Below are 18,145 nucleotides of genomic sequence, written 5' to 3'. Positions count from 1 at the left end.
GAATTTCTATTTGAACTTCAGTCCAGTCCAATAAGTACCTGCTATGTGCAAAGCATTGTTCTATAATCTGAGACTCCAAAAGAGAAATAAAAAATATTCTCTGCCCCCAAGAAGCTTATGTTCTATTACTTATTGCATTGTGGCCATGCACTTGTTAAATGCAGGTAAGTAGGCCAATTTTCAGCAGATTATGTTCCAGTCACTCCTTTCACATGGTTCATCTTTGATTTTTGGCAAGAATAACATTACCAACTGAACAACACTTATAAGAGTCAGCATATAAGTAGCTGGAAAAGTTGGTGTTTGTTCAGCACTTCACCACCATCACTTCCTTTGAGCTCAGAACAATAGAAAACAACCAGTTTGATAGGCAATTTTCAAAAGTGTGTGGACCCTACTTGATGCAGATAACCTTCTCCAGTGCATCTGTGATGTCATTGATTTTTGTCACAATACATTCATGTCTGCTCATCCTGTTGTCTATGTCTGCAACAGGGGCTACACTGTGAATACCAATGGAATACACAGGTGCTTGGTTATCACTGACTCCTTGTACATATGATTGCCCATCTTTTTTCCTAATCATATAGATACATGAAAGCATTGTTTACTCCTACACAACCCTTCCTTCTAATGATGGAGAGCAAGGCTACATAAAACCTCAAAAAAAAAAAAAAACCCACTTAAATTTGACTTTGAAATACATTCTGTTACTTGCATTTGAATTTGGATATATCAGATGTCCTTCCACCACAGTTTCAGTTTTAAAGGACTGAGAAGGGCTAACCTGAAGGAAATAGAAATTTATCTGATTTTCCCATATTAGCTTCTGTGCTCAGAACTCTTTCCTGATTCCCAATACCTGATGAAGATAGCATCATCTCCCTAACTAATCCAAAGCACCTGCCTAATATGAGTTGCCATGAGTTAACTGTGTGCTTAGCTGTATTTATTTTGTACAGCTTCCTTATATTGGGAAGGTAATTAAGAGTCTTAGTTTAAAAAGCTTCCTGCTGGGAGAAAAGTTGCATGGGCAGGAAGAATAAAAATCAGTAACAGATAATGAATAGTATAAACAATCAACTTTTATAATCTTAATCCTGTTGATAAAATCTTCCATAATGTAAATAATCCTTTTATATATATATATATATATATATATTCAGTTGACTGTGCTTATTGTAGAAATATATGAGGTTTAATTCAAAATATAGAGTATGAGGAAGTCAGTATTGGAAACACCTGGGTGCTAAGAAACCAATCAATATGAATGTGCTAAATCAGCAAAGTATAACCAGGGATTTCTTACCCTAAGACGTTAGTCCAGTGCCTGGATTAACTAAAATGAAGCAGCTTTTCAGAAAGTGGATTCCTATCTTTCTGACAGCTATGAACAATAAAAGAATGATAGGTAAAAATGAGGCATGCTATCTGATATTAAAGACAGGCTAGTTACCAGGACTTCCTTTGCATCTTTCTTGATTCGTTGTCCAGTACAGAAACAAGTTTTTATTAAATAACAACTAATATCATGTTCACTTGGTATCATTAAGTTACTCAGACTGGAAGTTGGTAGTAAAGTTTTCTAAGTATATTATATAATATATACTGAAAAGGGATGGAAAGAGGCTTCAAGCCAAGGCAGTAAACCTTTAACACTTAGGATCATCATTACTAGGAAGGCAGTGCAGATAAACTATGTTAGGAAGGCAGCAGTTAAAATCAATAGCAATGACAAGGGTATCTATTTTTTTCTTTTATACTGGAATAAACTCCAATCAACATACAGAAATGAGTCTGTTGTTCCTAGATGGCTTTTTATGTGTATCTACATTTATGTTTCTCATTATTGCTTGTAACCCCAGTGAGGGCTTCTGTGTTGGGCCACATTGTGGCTACCTGAGACTTTGGTGCCAGAGAACCCAAAAAGTGGAACAGTCGTGAATCTGTCACATCAATGACTGCTGCCTTCTTCCTAGAAAATTTCTCTTTACGGGACTTGTATGTGCAAGAATGTTTGTGGCTAGAAACTGGAAACTAAATGGATGCCCATCAATTGGAGAATGGCTGACTAAATTATAGTATATGAATTTTATGGAATATTATTGTTCTGTAAGAAATGACCAACAGGATAATTTCAGAAAGGCCTGGAGAGATTTATATGAACTGATGCTGAGTGAAATGAGCAGGACCAGGAGATCATTGCATACTTCAACAACAATACTATATGATGATCAATTCTGATGGACGTGGCCCTCTTCAACAATGAGATGAACCAAATCAGTTCCAATAGAGCAGTAATGAACTGAACCAGCTACACCCAGCAAAAAAACTCAGGGAGATGACTATGAACCACTACATAGAATTCCCAATCCCTCTATTTTTGTCCACCTGCATTTTTTATTTCCTTCACAGGCTAATTGTACACTATTTCAAAGTCTGATTCTTTTTGTACAGCAAAATAACTGTTTGGACACGTATACATATATTGTATTAGATTTATACTTTAACATATTTAACATTCATTGGTCAACCTGCCATCTGTGGGGGGGGGGGGGGAAGAAGGGGAAAAATTAGAGCATAGGGGTTTGGTAATTGTCAATGTTGTAATATTACCCATGCATATATCTGGTAAATAAAAAACTATAAAAGAAAAGAAAGAAAGAAATAAAGAAAAGAAAGAAAGAAAGAAAGAAAGAAAGAAAGAAAGAAAGAAAGAAAGAAAGAAAAGAAAAGAAAGAAAGAAAGAAAGAAAGAAAGAAAGAAAGAAAGAGAAGAAAGAAAGAAAAAGAAAGAAAGAAAGAAAGAAAGAAAGAAAGGAGAGCGGAGGGAGGGAAGGAAGGAAGGAAGGAAGGAAGGAAGGAAGAAAGGAAAGAAAAAAAGAAAGAAAGAAAGAAAGAAAGAAAGAAAGAAAGAAAGAAAGAAAGAAAGAAAGAAAGAAAGAAAGAAAGAAAGAAAGAAAGAAAGAAAGAAAGAAAGAAAAGAAAGAAAGAAAGGAAGGAAGGAAGGAAGGAAGGAAGGAAGGAAGGAAGGAAGGAAGGAAGGAAGGAAGGAAGGAAGGAAGGAAGGAAGGAAGGAAGGAAGAAGAAAGAAAGAAAGAAAGAAAGAAAGAAAGAAAGAAAGAAAGAAAGAAAGAAAGAAAGAAAGGAAGGAAGGAAGGAAGGAAGGAATGGAAGGAAGGAAGGAAGGAAGGAAGGAAGGAAGGAAGGAAGGAAGAAAGAAAGGAAGGAAGGAAGGAAGGAAGGAAGAAAGGAAGAAAGGAAGAAAGAAAGGAAGGAAGGAAGGAAGGAAGAAAGAAAGAAAGAAAGAAAGAAAGAAAGAAAGAAAGAAAGAAAGAAAGAAAGAAAGAAAGAAAGAAAGAAAGAAAGAAAGAAAGAAAGAAAGAAAGAAAGAAGAAAGAAAGAAAGAAAGAAAGAAAGAAAGAAAGAAGAAAGAAAGAAAGAAAGAAAGAAAGAAAGAAAGAAAGAAAGAAAGAAAGAAAGAAAGAAAGAAAGAAAGAAAGAAAGAAAGAAAGAAAGAAAGAAAGAAAGAAAGAAAGAAAGAAAGAAAGAAAGAAAGGAAGAAAGAAAGAAAGAAAAGAAAGAAGAAAGGAAGAAAGGAAGAAAGGAAGAAAGAAGGAAGAAAGGAAGGAAGAAAGGAAGGAAGGAAGGAAGGAAGGAAGGAAGGAAGGAAGGAAGGAAGGAAGGAAGGAAGGAAGGAAGGAAGGAAGAAAGAAAGAAAGAAAGAAAGAAAGAAAGAAAGAAAGAGAAAAAGAAAGAAAGAAAGAAAGAAAGAAAGAGAAACAAAGAAAGAGAAAAAGAAAGAAAGAAAGAAAGAAAGAAAAGAAAAGAACTGAGAAAAGTACAACTGGCTGTTTTTCAGAGAAACTATAGTTTGGATTTTTGTATAGGATAGGAGGACAGTCTAGATAATAAAAATCATTATAATAATTTTAAAAAAAGAAAGAAAATTTCCCTTTACAACATTTTTTAAGTCGTTTCTTCTTTTTCTCTCAGATACCTGTCAGATTTGGCAGGGGCTTGGAAGTCAGAGGGTATAGTTATCATGAATAAGTCATTGCAAGGACAAGGTCATCTGCTTAAGTTCCTTAGCATCATGCTGGAAGAAAGGGTCATTTCTAATTTAGAGATAGGCAGATGAGTTCTAGAAAGATTGATTTATTCAAGGTCATAAATATAACTAGGTAAAGTCAGAATAACATCAAGAACCCTAGTTTCCTATTTCTTTCACTACACTATTCCTTTAAGTAATGATGAAAAAAAATGCATAAATGATAAAACACTACAGTTGATGAAAGCAAACTTTCACATTTCCTTAAATAAGAAGTAAAATGGATTAATGTGAACTATTATTCTTTCTTTAAAAAGATTCAGGCCTATTCTATCCTTCATTCTCTGGATTTCACTACTGTTCTCTGCCCCCACATATATCCCTTCCTTATCCTTTTTCTATTTCCCTTTTATGTGTTGCCTTACTCCATTAGAATATAAACTCCTTGAGGCCTTGAGAATATAAGCTCCCTGGTATTTTTATCCCTAGTGCTTAGTACAGTGTCTTGCATGCAGTAAACACATAACAGATGCTTATTGACTGACTTTAGAAAAATGTTAGTGCTTTTCTCCATTCCACAAGTCATAGGTAAATGTGGAATACAAAAAAGATCAACCCTTCATGAAAGGTTCCTCCCCCTTCCTTAAGTGAAATGTCACCATTATATTATCTTCTCCTATACATAGGGACAACAAAAGTTCTCTTCTAAATAGTTTTGTAGGACAAGATAGGAAGCAAAGAATTGTACTTCAATTTATAAATATTATCAGTCTACTTGATTTTAGTCTAATTATACTTCATTTTATAAATGTGACTGCATCTACTTGGTTTTGGTCTACTTGATTCAATCTCTTTATGTTATTTCTTCTTTTAGAGTCATCAGTGAGAAAACTAGAGCCATACAATTGTGTTGCAAAATGTTAGAATCCTGTAGTTTCCTGATGTTCAAATAATGACACTTTAAAAAATGCTTTGAAGTATGCAAAATGCTTTCCTTACAATAACCTAGGCAGCTGAGTATTACAAATATTATCTCCATTTTACAAATTCAGAAATTGAGACAAAAGGAAGGTTAAATGACTTATCTGAGACCACAAAATGACTGGAGATAACAGTCATCCCTATATTTCCTTTGACTTCAAATCCAGTATGCTATGCAAACCACTGCAGTATCTCTGTCAAGAAAATCTCAGATGTATAGCAAAGAATTGGATATGAGTGAAAACAACAGAATAAAAACATGTTGTGCTACCTCTCTTAGTGTTTCTTGTGTTCCTATTGCCTCATTAGCCCTAAAAAGTATTTAAATTTATTTTCAATTTTCAAATTTAATTAAAATGTTCTCATTTAAATTTATTTTCAATTAATATTTCTATGCTATCTAGAAAGAGGGACACATGTAAAGTCACTCTTTAAAATAGAGGATAGGGACCGACTCTGCAGTTTCATAGGTAAATCCTATGAGCAGAAACTCCAAACACTATAGTTTGGAACATTCTCTGCAAATTAGAGTCTTCAAGAGTTACCTAGATTCATACTGAGAAGTTCAACAGCTTGCCTGGGATCATAAAGACAATGAATATCAACAGATCAGTGCAGGTCTTCTTGGGTTCAAACTCCTACTTCATAAAAGCTAGAAATCATAAGAGATCTGAATGTTTGCTACATTTTTTTTCAACTAAATTATGAGAAACACTGAACACTATAGTCTCCAAAAAATTTAATTTGACTGTCACTCAGAGGGCAATGAGAAGTAGACGGTGGTTATGACACATAAAAAGAAGCAACTTAGGAAACAGAGTAGAGCTTTTTTTTTTTTTTTTTTTTTTTTTTCATCTATAATTGGAAAAAAAAAAAGTGCTGATCACATAGTGAGTTTAAGAATTGGCTGACAAGGTAACTTAACAACTTCCACTGATATCTTCTTATATCTGAAGAAAGTGAGGATAACCCTGGCATGTTGAGTGGACTTTTTATGATAGTCTTGTGGGAATAAGAATCAGAAAAGATAGATTGAAAGGCAGTGTGGAAGGTTTGGGTTCAAATCTTACCTCAAGGTGAAAAAAACATCTAACTTCTTTATATCTGTTTCCTTATCTATAAAAATGAAGAATTTAGATTCTACAGTCACCAGTCTCCGGGATTACTCTCAATTCTGAAACTCTGATCCTATAATTGCAATCTGCATAGTTGAAGGAAATCACATTGAGATCACAGATCTATTTGTACCTAGAAATAGCATTTACATTTTTAAAAAGCTTAAATAGGGAGAGGGATAGGAAAGATAGCAGACAGAAGGAATATGGCTTTCAAATAACTTTCTTTCATATGGAAGGAAATTTAGAATGCCAGACTAGAAGGTGTTCATTTTGAACTGTACCCACTTTGAGCACATTTACTTAGCACTCATCAAAATCGAGAAGTCAAATTTAGAGACATTATATCTAGATTTAACAGAGATTTCCTTTACAAATCTCTACCTCTTTCCAGATAGATAACAATAGCTACATAACAATAGCAACATGTAAATGAGCCACTTAGAAATTTAGGGGTAGGCTGATTGCCTTGGAACATATTCTGATTTATTTAGCAAAATAATTTATTTCCCCAAAAAGCTATTCAAAAGTTCCTGAGGTATGACACAATTATAAAAGCCCCCATACTCTCTAGATAAACAATAAATATAAACAGATCAACTTAAAATTTGTAGTGTATCATAATTATCTAGAAAAAATGGGATGGTATTATTCTGAGAAGATTTTGTAGAAAATGCCAAAGATCTTTCTTCTTCTGTACCTTTCACAAAGCATATCACACGTTTTCTTTGTTCTGAGTCCTGATACAACTTTCTGACAGAGTTTCTCCTCTGTTAGTGTTTTTTGTTTTTTTGTTTTTTCATTTTTTGTGGGATACTTCCTAGGTAGTAGCATAGCCTTCCCAGTAGCATAGCCTTCTGTATTGAAAGTCTTCTATCATCCCAAAAGCTCAGGGGTGTTCTTCTGAGAGGCTTGCCAGTAATTGTCTACAGCTCCCAAAATAATTGCTGCTCCAGGGATCATTGTAGCTTGTCAGCCATTGAAGTCATGGGTATAGAGTAGTCCATATAGCTCTACATTCTTATAAAAATGCAGGGCTCTAGTCACAAAGTCCAATGATGATCTCAAATTGTCCATTTTAGATGCATAAGTATTGTATTCCCTTCAGAGTTGCTTAACTCTGATTATCCATTCTACTTCTTCCCTTGACTCAATTGACATGGTTTCTGCATCTCCCTGATATGTATCCTATTTCAGAGTGGAAGTCATTTCCTTGATATTTGCTACCATAACTAAAGCTTCCATCCTTACAGTACACATCGCCAGTGTCTTTTCAAAAAGGATCTTTGACTGACCACCATCTTGCCTCTAGACATCTGGGGCTATACCTCCCAGAAAGAAAGGGACTATCTGATTGGCTACTGACAGAGTACAATGTCAACCTACTTTGACACACTTCAAAGAATAGGGAAGGGAAAATCTGGAAAGCAATCTGACAGAATAGATACATATCTTAGAAATAAAAGTGATTGTTTTCTCTCTAATCAGCCACCCTGAACCCAAGGCTTATAAGAGAGCACCCGGGACTAGCAACTCTGCTCTGCTTAACTCAACCCTGGGAGCTGAGTGGTCCCTGGGGTCTCTGCCCCAACTTTGTAACCCTGGACTTGGGAAGTAGTACAGGCTAGGGACACCAGATCTGCCCTGCAGGAGTGGAAGATGCCTGTACCCTTTTTGTTTTGAAGTGATGATCTGCTCCGAAAGATGAGGTCATGTTTATCTTTGTAAACATGAAACACTTTTTGTTTTCTCAGAGATACTGTTAATGGTAAAAGAATGGAATAAATAAAAAAGAAATAAAAGGTAATATCATGAGCAAATTAGGGAATTAAAAATTACCTACAAGACCTATTGAAAAAGGAAGAGTTTATAACTAAATAAGAGATAGAGTAAATTATAAGAGAAAAACTGGATCATTTTGACTACATTAAATTAAAAAGGTTTTGTACAAATGAAGACAATGTAGCCAAAATTAGAAGGAAAGTAGCAGTGAGATGTGTGGGGGAAGCAGATTATTACAGTGGAAAGAAAGAAAAAAGGAAGAAAGGAAGGAAGATAGAGAGAGGGGGGAAAGGAAGAAAGAAAGAGAGAAAGAAAAGAAAGAAAGACAGAGAGAGAGGGGAGGGAGGAAGGGAACAAGGAAGGAAGAAAGGGAAGAAGGGAAAGGAGGGAAAGAGGGAGGGATGGAGGAATAAAGGAAGAGAGGGAGAGAAGGAAGGAAGGAAGGAAGGAAGGAAGGAAGGAAGGAAGGAAGGAAGGAAGGAAGGAAGGAAGGAAGGAAGGAAGGAAGGAAGGAAGGAAGGAAGGAAGGAAGGAAGGAAAGAAATGAAAAATCACCCCAGTATGTTTGCCAAGAAAACCCCATGGAGGATTTTGTGTGCTGTGATCCACAGGGTCACAGAGTTGGACATGACCAAATGACTGAGAAACAAATACTTTGTGGAACGTGTGTTTTATATGCATTGTATGTGCACATACCTATATGTATATCAATTGAATATTTATGTATACATGTACAGATAGATACTATATGTGTGTATATGCTTTTGTATGTACATAATTTATGTACTTTACTCTTTCTCTCTGATACTGATAATAGACTCCAACTTGATGGTCCAAGTTCCAATCTGATGGTCCAAGTTAACTGTGAAGAGATAGTGAAAAATGTACTGAGAAAGGACACAAGTATTCAAACAATAGAACCAAGCAGCTTATTACTCACAGGTGTGCAAGCATACTGCTCTCTAGCCTTTTAGTCCCATAGGCAAGCATGATGGTGATCCAGGTGTGCAAACCCAGTCAAAAGTCCAGAATTCTGCACTTCTGCCTTTATATCTGATTGTTGTTGCTGGACAGATTCCCACAGGTACCTCAAAGACCAAGTGAGAAAGGGAACCTTAGGGGCAGTGGATAGCTTGATTATGACTCCTGTTATTGATCACAAGGGCATTGTAATTAAGAAATTTTGCTAACCTTGCATGCCTGGATTAGATAAAGTTTAGTAACCTGATTAAGATCAGGAAAGCCTTTCATTCTTATCTAAATGAAGCTGACAAAAGCACTTACTAGGTACACTGGAACTTTCCAGCATAGAAGTGGGTGAATCAGTGGTCAAACATGGAATCACTTCTGTCAGCCAGCTCATGTTGAGCAACAGACCAATCCTCACAGTGGTTGGAAGAAATTGTGCTGAAAGTTTCACTTCACAGTCATTTTGTGTCAGTAGTCAGGATACTTGGTCTTATTTTATCAATCCCATCAAGCCCAGCCAAGATTCCTCCATTGACAGATGCTTCAATATCATATAAGTAGAAATAACCTTGCAATATTCATGGGTGATATATGAGTAAATCTGAATGTGGTTCCAAAATCTGTCACATGCCAAAGGTGGTGACATATTGTTAGGGAATTAACTGGGCAACTACTTGGCATTATGTACAGAATTTTTAGATTCTCCCATAGACACAAGTTCTCTTACTCTTGACTCATTTAACTCTCCGTCTAAATATCCTCATCTGTATGTAATTAATAACAGTACCTACTACATGGGGTTGTTGTGAGGATCAAATGATGCAAAAAATAGAAGGGGCTTAGACAATTTAAGGCAATATATAATTGTACTATTAACCATGAGTAAGGGATAAATAAAATTGGCCTTCAAACTTGGAAGAATAATGCTCAAGAACCATTTCTGACATACACTGGGTGACCCTGGTCAGTTGACTTAACTTTTACTGTTCCAGACAATTGGAGAAGAGTGCTGGGTATAAAGAAGCTGAGGGTCTGCATGAGTAGAATTTTCTTTCCTAGAAGTTCCCTGCACCAAAGAAATCATAATTCTGGTCCCAATCTTATTAATGATCATTATGATTATTAATTAGAATTGTTTTCTTAACCCTAATGTAAATGTAAGTTACAATGTTAAAACATCTTTGGCCATTTAACTCCTTTATGTCTTCAGGATAATGGTATCTTCCTGTGGGAGAAAGGGGAAGACTAAATCAGCTTCCATGTTCTGTAGATTAGAATAAATAAAAGGATGTTCAGTAGATAGAAAGTTTCAATTTGTTATTAAATATACTGGATGAAAAGTAGCTAGATTTCCCAAGTCTCATAAATAGGATTCATATTGAGAGATTCATAAATGGGACTTCCTTTGGGTGACATATGTATACATACACACACATAAACCCTACACACATATATATATATATATACATGTATATAGAATTTTTATATGTATGTATGTGTATATATATATATATATACATATACATATATATATATATATATATATATACATACACACATATATGCATAAAGGTATTGTAACCATTTGATACCTTAGTTTATAGAAATAATTCATTTTGGATACCTACTCTATTCCAATTAGTATTAATTTTATTAATCAAATTGATTAATAAAAGTTCTGAATATAATGCCCCAGAACTGTGAGCTAAAGATTCTGTTTACTTGCTTAACTATAGAAAATTAAGTGAAGGCATTCCACCCTTGTTTTGCTTTGTGCTGATGACCAAGCCCAGAGATGACAACTACATGGAAAGTCCCCCAATTATTTTTGTACTTCTGGGCCAATCACTTGTCCAATAAAAGTAGAAGATTATCTTATGACCACTTAGATCATTGACTATGATAGTTTGTATCATTTCCTCCTGCCCAAATTAAGAGGAAGCCTGTCCAATTTATGTGGAGCTATTTCGTAACAGAGTGGATAGAAAATTGGCTTAAGTGAGGAAGACCTGAGTTTAATTCCAGCCTCAGATATTTACTAACTGTAGGACCCTTGGAAAGTATTTAATCCTATTTGATTTAGTGTTTTCATCTGTATGATAAGCTAGAGATGGAAATGGCAAACAGTTCCAGTATCTTTTTTTTTTTTTTTTCCCTGAGGCTGGGGTTATGTGACTTGCCCAGGGTCACACAGCTAGGAAGTGTTAAGTGTTCGAGACTAGATTTGAACTCAGGTCCTCCTGAATTCAAGGCTGGCGCTCTATCCATTGAGCCACCTAGCTGTCCCTCAAGTATCTTTTCTAAGAAAATCCTTAATAGGGGTACAAAAAACTGGATACTATTGAAATGACCAAATAACAAAAATTTCTCATAAAAATCTTCTATTTTAGCCGTACCTGAAAAAAATTTCTTCATAATAATTGCATGATAATAACATATAGAGCTTTATAACAACAAGAATTAAAAAACCAAAAACAAACAATTAAAAAAAAAAAAAACTAGCAAGATCTAAGCTTACCTCTTAAAGTACTAGTTGTTTTGATGGAATATGGGATATAGAATCACTGAACTCCCAAAATATATTTTGATTTCAGGACTTTCCCTATTAGGTCTATAAAGTATTGGGGAAAGCAGGTTTTGGACCTGAATGGGACTGATAGAATGAAGTATTTCTCAGTATTGAGACTAAGTTACATGACCCCTATACCCAGAGTGGGAAGATAAGATGAGATCTTGGGCCTCAGGTTTCAGGAAGTCACATGATCTTTATTACCAGAGCTGGAAGATCAGGTCTTGGACTCTGGGTCCAAAAAGAATCCTGGGAAGTCACATGATTTCTAAAAGATCATATAGAAAGTCACAGGAAGTGATGTGATCTGTGGGAAGCCTACAACATTAGTGACCATTGTTTCAAGGATGCTTCTGTCCTTTCAATCTATCCAGTGAAAAAGTTTGAGTCTTTTGCTTTTTAAATCTTGGACAAGCCAGAAGCTGGCCAGATTCATGAGCACATGGTGGGGAGCTGGGATGGCTCCCAGGTGTTCTGGGCCTCTCCCTGCAGAGATTAAATAAATGATTTCTCTTTATACCTGAAGATGTTTCTGACTATTTAATTTTGGAAAGGGGTCTAGCACTTGTCCCCCACAGACCCCAAAAGAATATTGGGATTTCCCATTGGTGTCCCAAGGCATCTTAAAAAAAAAAAATTTGTAGGCTTAGATTATCTCCAAATCAAAAGGCAAAAATTTTATTATTATACTATTGACTTCCAAAGGGGAGTTAGTCATTAATACAGGGAAAGTTAGTCATTAATAAGGGGAAATCAATGAGGAAAGAAAGGGAATAAGGGGGAAAAAAGGGGAAATGAGCCAAATTTCCTAGTGAAATCTTCCATCTTTAACAAGATGGCAGATGCCATTAGACAAAGTCCTAATAAACTTTTTGCCATAAAGCATTGAATCCTAGATGTCATAAGGTAGGCTAAATGCCTTAAAAAAAAGTTTTAACGGGGGATTATACCTTGACAGGTTAACCCCAAAAGGATTTACAATTCTAATAGGAGTTAGCCCAGGTTCTTTTATAGGAGAGAAATAACCTTGGCAGTTGACATCATAACTTAACTTTCTGATTGGATATAGTAATTGTAGGATTTATGAATGCAAATAACTGAACAAGGAATTCAACCAGGATCTAAGGCAATAAAGTCCTACTTAGGATAACAAAAATCCTAGTCAAAATCAAAATGTCCACTTAAAAAGATAATCTCCATGATTGCCTCAGGGAGTAGCTATGGGAATTCAACTAGATTGGGCCCACTTAAATTCTACTTAAATCCAACAAAAGCTTTCCCTCATCAATGCCCCTCCTTATTGTCCACCTAGAAAATGGGTTGCTAGCTGGGGAATGGACTTGCTGGGGTCTTACTCTCCCTCATCAAGGTGATACTGGACTAGTCACTTGATATATGTCTCAGACAACTCCCTAGAATATATTTAGAAAATTTTAGATCTTAAGAGTTCCAAAATCTGGATGCAGAGGAAATCATATTCTTCCAGTACCTACATATATATATATATATTTTAACACTTATTTGTCTAGCAAGCACAATGGCTGGCTATAAAAGCTGGTCTCCCACCAATTCCTATTCAATTGTGGTTGATGGTTTTTCTTGCCATTCCAATTTGCAAGGATTCCCATTCATTTGTTATTTACCCCTCCTTAAGGGAAAGCTAAAACAAGAATTCTGAGTTAAGCATTGAATTACTAATAGGAAAGGAAAATAGTCCTTGTCCTCAAGGAACTCCCAATCTAATAGGAAAGATAACACATTCAAAAGGTTTCAGTTATAAATCAGATGGAATGGTCCTTGACTCTGAATACATCTTCAAAACAAATTGCAATGAATACTCTTTCTTGCCATTTCTACTGATAAAAAATCATTTCTGATGCTAAGCCACTTGAAAGTACCAAAATTTTTGATGGTATGAACTTTTTTGTTTGTTTCTTTCGTACTGAGGAAATGGAGCTGCAGCTGTTGCCAGCTTACATCTCCAGAGCAGTTGGTTCTTAGGATGATGCCTGAAAAGTCTGAAAGGAGGACTGGTGGTTTGGGTTTGCTACTTAAGGAGATGCATTATGGGCTAAAGTCTAAGTGTTCTCACCTGCAAGGGGAAAAGTAAGAAGAGTACACAATGTTCAAAGATGATTCATGTATAAAACAGGTATTTAATTCCCATGCAGGAAATGGAGTATTGAGCAATAAAGAATTATAGAGTGGTTAAAAAAGAAACTTGTAACTTAGGATTACTAATAAAATCAGTAGGGAGACTAATATTCAAGCCTTGTTGAGACATAAACAGTTTTTTGCAAGACTGGCAATTAGCCAATCCACATTTCATTTCCATTTAACATAGTTTGATGAAACATCAAGTGGCATTTCCTTTCCCAGGCCTCCCTCTCTTGATGGTAACACTTTTCTTGTCACAAGCCCAATACTATCACTGCTGCTGCTACTGCTACCACTATAACTCTTCTACCCCTAGTAGATGCTACTCCTTGTCACTTTTCAGCATCTTTCAAGGTTTACAAGGTCAACATTAGAGGAAAAGGAACCAAAACAGCAGCAATGTACCAAGGAGCTTTCAATACAAGCCCAGATAATAGAAGCCATAATTTCCATGGAGTGGGAATTTAAAGAGCAAGTCCCAGTCCCACCATTTTGCCTGGGTCAGGAAAAATCTTCCCTTTCCCCTTTCCTTCTACTCCCATCAGAATTCTATTTTGTTTTCTTTTTTAAAAATTCATTTTATTTTTAATGCATAGGATAAAAAAGGATTTCTATAACACAGTACAATTAAAAAAGATAATTCCATATGAAACTGCAAATCTATTATGCACAATTTGCTATTTCCTTTCAAATATCCAACAAAATTATGAGTTTTTTTTCTTCCTACCTCCTCCTAACCTAGAGATGTCTACCATTAGATACAAATGGGAATATGTGTGTGTGTATACACTTACATATATATGTAAAATTATTCTATATATACTTTTATTTATCAGTTCTTCTCTGGATGCAGATAGCATCTTTCTTCATTTGTTCTTTATAGTTAATGCAGATATTTATGATAGTCAAAATAAGTTATTCATTCAAAGTCATTCTTAAAATAATATTGCTATTACTGTATTCAAAGTTCTTTTGGTTCTGCTTGCATTGGACCTCCATTGAGGGTTTTGTGTGTATATGTGTGTGTGAGAGCTACCTCCAAGAAAGGTGCCAGCAAGAAACTATTTCAGTCTATTGTGTGTGGTACTCCAGGTAATCAGCCTTTTTAGTCCAGCAATCAATTCAGAAAACTCAGTCTAGTGATGAATTAGATCAAAAATATCTGTCCATGATCCAATTTAAAGTAATGCTGGAGAAACTGAGGCAGGGTAGAGACTAGAGAATTTTTAATATTTTATTTGAAAGGGAGAGATTGTGCTGGGAGCATGCTGCCCCCAGGGCTAATGTCCAAAGCATCCAGCAGCCAATGTGTGCTTCCCATGAAGTATATATACACACATGGCTCCAAGCTACCAGAAGGTAGACTGAGACAGGGACAGAGTCAGAGCACTGGGAGTAGGAACGGACTATCAATCCAGTTCCAACAGGGTAGGGGGAGGCACTGGACATTCTGATGATCTCTAAGATAGAAGGTCTTTCTCCTTATCTAGATCATCATGATTGGGACAGGGAAGGGGGTGGGGGTTGTTGAAGGATTGAGTATAATAATTAGGCACTGAGGCCAAACAATTCAGGGAAACTGAGGCAGGACAATAAAAGGGAACTGTGGCACAACAGTAGACCCTTGTTATATTTGTCTAAACACCTTTTCTTTCCCCAAATAGATTGTAAAATACTGAATAGGGACCTTGTTATGGACATCTTTGAATTTTCCATAACCCCTAACAATGCATTAATGTTCAAATACTCAAAAAATTTGGAAGTTTCCTTCAGTGATGAAGATCATAACCCATTCCTGACCACCCATCCTGACTTATTCTTGTCCATGTCCTTCAAACGGTTTGATACATGGGAATCTGACCCCATACCAAAGGCTTTCCTTATTTTCTGCTGATATTGCAAAGGGGTCAATGGAACATAACACTGGTGACTCACTTGTGATTCTTTGACCTTTTCCTTACCATATGACCTGGTCAGCTTTTCTTCCTACCATACAATTCTTTGCTCAAATCGTTTACTATTTTACTTAATTCTTCTGAGTCTCTATTAGATATATATGGTAATAATATTTGCTAATGATCTTGTTGAAATTTTTTAAAGGAACAAAAGGAAAACAATAGGGGAAAGAGTAAAATTTCAATATTTTAGGGACTGGGAATGATTCATAGAAACTTTAAAAAAATTTAAGGAAGATGTCACAGAATTCGAGAAAGTCATATCTCAATGTGGCATGCAAATTTATTCCAAATATACACCATACCAATGGGGTGCGGTGGTACACTGAGCAAAAACAATGAAGTAGAGAAAGGGAAATTACATTTGTCATTGAAAAAATTGGAAACTACTCTCCTCTGAAAGAGAAGGAAATTTAGTACAAAATACACTTCTATCCTTAATATATTTATTTAATCTCTCTGGATTATCTGAAAAAAAAAATATATATATACACAAACACACACACATATACATACGTACATAGATGTGTCTGCGTGCTTATATGATATATATGTATAATATATATTTGCAATGTATGTCATATTGAAATATATACATATGTACACATATACACATATTCACATTATTTTTCTCTAGTTTCTTGGCAAAATTAATACATTAAAAAAATCATAAGTCCTAATATACTTTTACACTTTCATAATATATATATATATATATATATATATATATATATTTTTTTTTTTTTTTTTTTTTTAAGCATCAAAAGTATCAAATGATTCACATTCAATCCCAAATCAGCTTAATACTGATTGGCCACTGAAACCACTGAAAAAACAAGTTGTACTAACTTTTTGCCTCCAAGGTTAAATACATTGAATTGAAATAATTTCCTCTTTTTTAAGTGGAGAAAAATATATAAAGATATCAAAAAGGGACACAGGCTCTTTTAGTATTTTTTAAAATCTTTTAGAGAAGAGAGAGGTGAGCTAGGGATCTTACAAAAAAAAAACTGTATTACAAATATAAGGAATAGTGAATGGAAACATATGAATTGAAAGATTACTGACTGGGTCTCATCTTTGAAATATACTTATTGAAAACACTATATCATGTTTCCAAGCTCTTCTCTAAAATGTCATGTACCTCATGTCTTGGTCTGCCTTTTCCCTCCATCTCTCTCAAAGAAACCGACAAGTATTCACTCAACTCCCTGCTAGCATCATATCAAGCAAAAACAGTACTACAGTTCTACTCACATGTTAAAATTACAATAGCACAAATTTAATTTGTCCCTGGTTTCTACACAGTGTGAAGTGATCGTAATGTGGTACATACCTATCCATATAAACAAAATGGAGATTCATTACCATAGCAACAGAGGATGTGACTTTGATCAGCTTCAATGATTATTTGTGGTCACATGCCTTTTTCAGTTACCAAAATTGTAAGTAAGATTTGATTCTATCCAATTTTTTTTTTTTCCAACCTCTGTGTCTCTGGAGGAAAAAGGCAACTGGAGTGTGACAGGAGGGTTGGGGCACTGCATTCTTGTGAAGAAGCCAGGGTGAGGTGTTTGGTGGATGGGGTAATTGGTGTGGAGCTCAGTTGCTGAAGATTCAGCTTGTTCATCTTCTGCCTCATCGTTTGTTGCATGAGTCCTGTCCAGCAACCAATAAAAGAAGGTTTTTTCCTTTTTTTTTCTTTTGTGGCAGATGTAGGTGATATTTAAGGTTGAATATGCAGGTGTTTTGGGGGTTGATTTGTGTGGGTTGAGGAGAGGTGGTAGCCTGTAGTTTGACAGAAGAGGAGAAAAAATCTGAACAATGTGTTGAAAAAGACTACAGTCTGAGCTACACAGGACCAGCTGTTTTTCCTAATTAGAATAACAAAAATAGCACATGCTAAAATGTTTTTTTTTTTTTTTTTTTCTCAAAAGCAATGAATGCTCTAGGAACTATAAGGAATGAGCTTTAAAATCCATTTAAATGGAGGAACATTTCAGGAACCATATGGAGAAGAAACAGAAAAGGAGAAATAGTGTTAGATTGTAGGCTGATTTTTTTGGAAAGACAATAAATCAAAGTCATTTCCTTGTTTTTCTGAACATTTAATAGGAAGTATTTTTAATCATGTTGGAATTTAAGGGGAAAATATCACTATCATTTTCTTTTCCCAGATAATATGTGGAAGCATGAATTCTACCTCAAACCAAGGGTGGCATGTAGGCAGTGAATGGCCATGCATATGTTCTATCATACATATTGCATGTCTCATCCCCTAGAATTCTCACTTTGTCTCTGAAGCAATAAAAAGTCATTCAAAAACTTTCAGTGTAGGAATGCCATTTGTGACAAGTAGAGCATTCTGGACATCTGCACTGTTAGAGCACTTATAATAAAGTCACATGGCCATAGGGAAATTTCACAGAATTAAAATCACAGTAATTTGCCAAGGTGTATAACTAGTTTGTTTTCAGCTGTTCATCTCATGAATAATTATCAAGCAGGAATATCCTAAAGCTAGCACAAGCTGTCACTTAACCAAAATATTCAATATTTAACATGGA

General features: G+C 35.3%; 1 long non-coding RNA gene across 6 annotated transcripts in view; it reads right to left on the bottom strand.

Moving 5' to 3' along the window:
• The window catches only part of LOC141554735 (uncharacterized), a 983,981-nt gene that overhangs the window by 611,021 nt on the left and 354,815 nt on the right, over positions 1-18,145 (bottom strand). The window lies entirely within an intron of this gene.

Source organism: Sminthopsis crassicaudata, chromosome 2, assembly GCF_048593235.1.
Source record: "Sminthopsis crassicaudata isolate SCR6 chromosome 2, ASM4859323v1, whole genome shotgun sequence".
Taxonomy (NCBI): Eukaryota; Metazoa; Chordata; class Mammalia; order Dasyuromorphia; family Dasyuridae; genus Sminthopsis; species Sminthopsis crassicaudata.
Note: the sequence above shows the minus strand (reverse complement) of the source record. Positions and strands in the feature narration are given on the sequence as shown.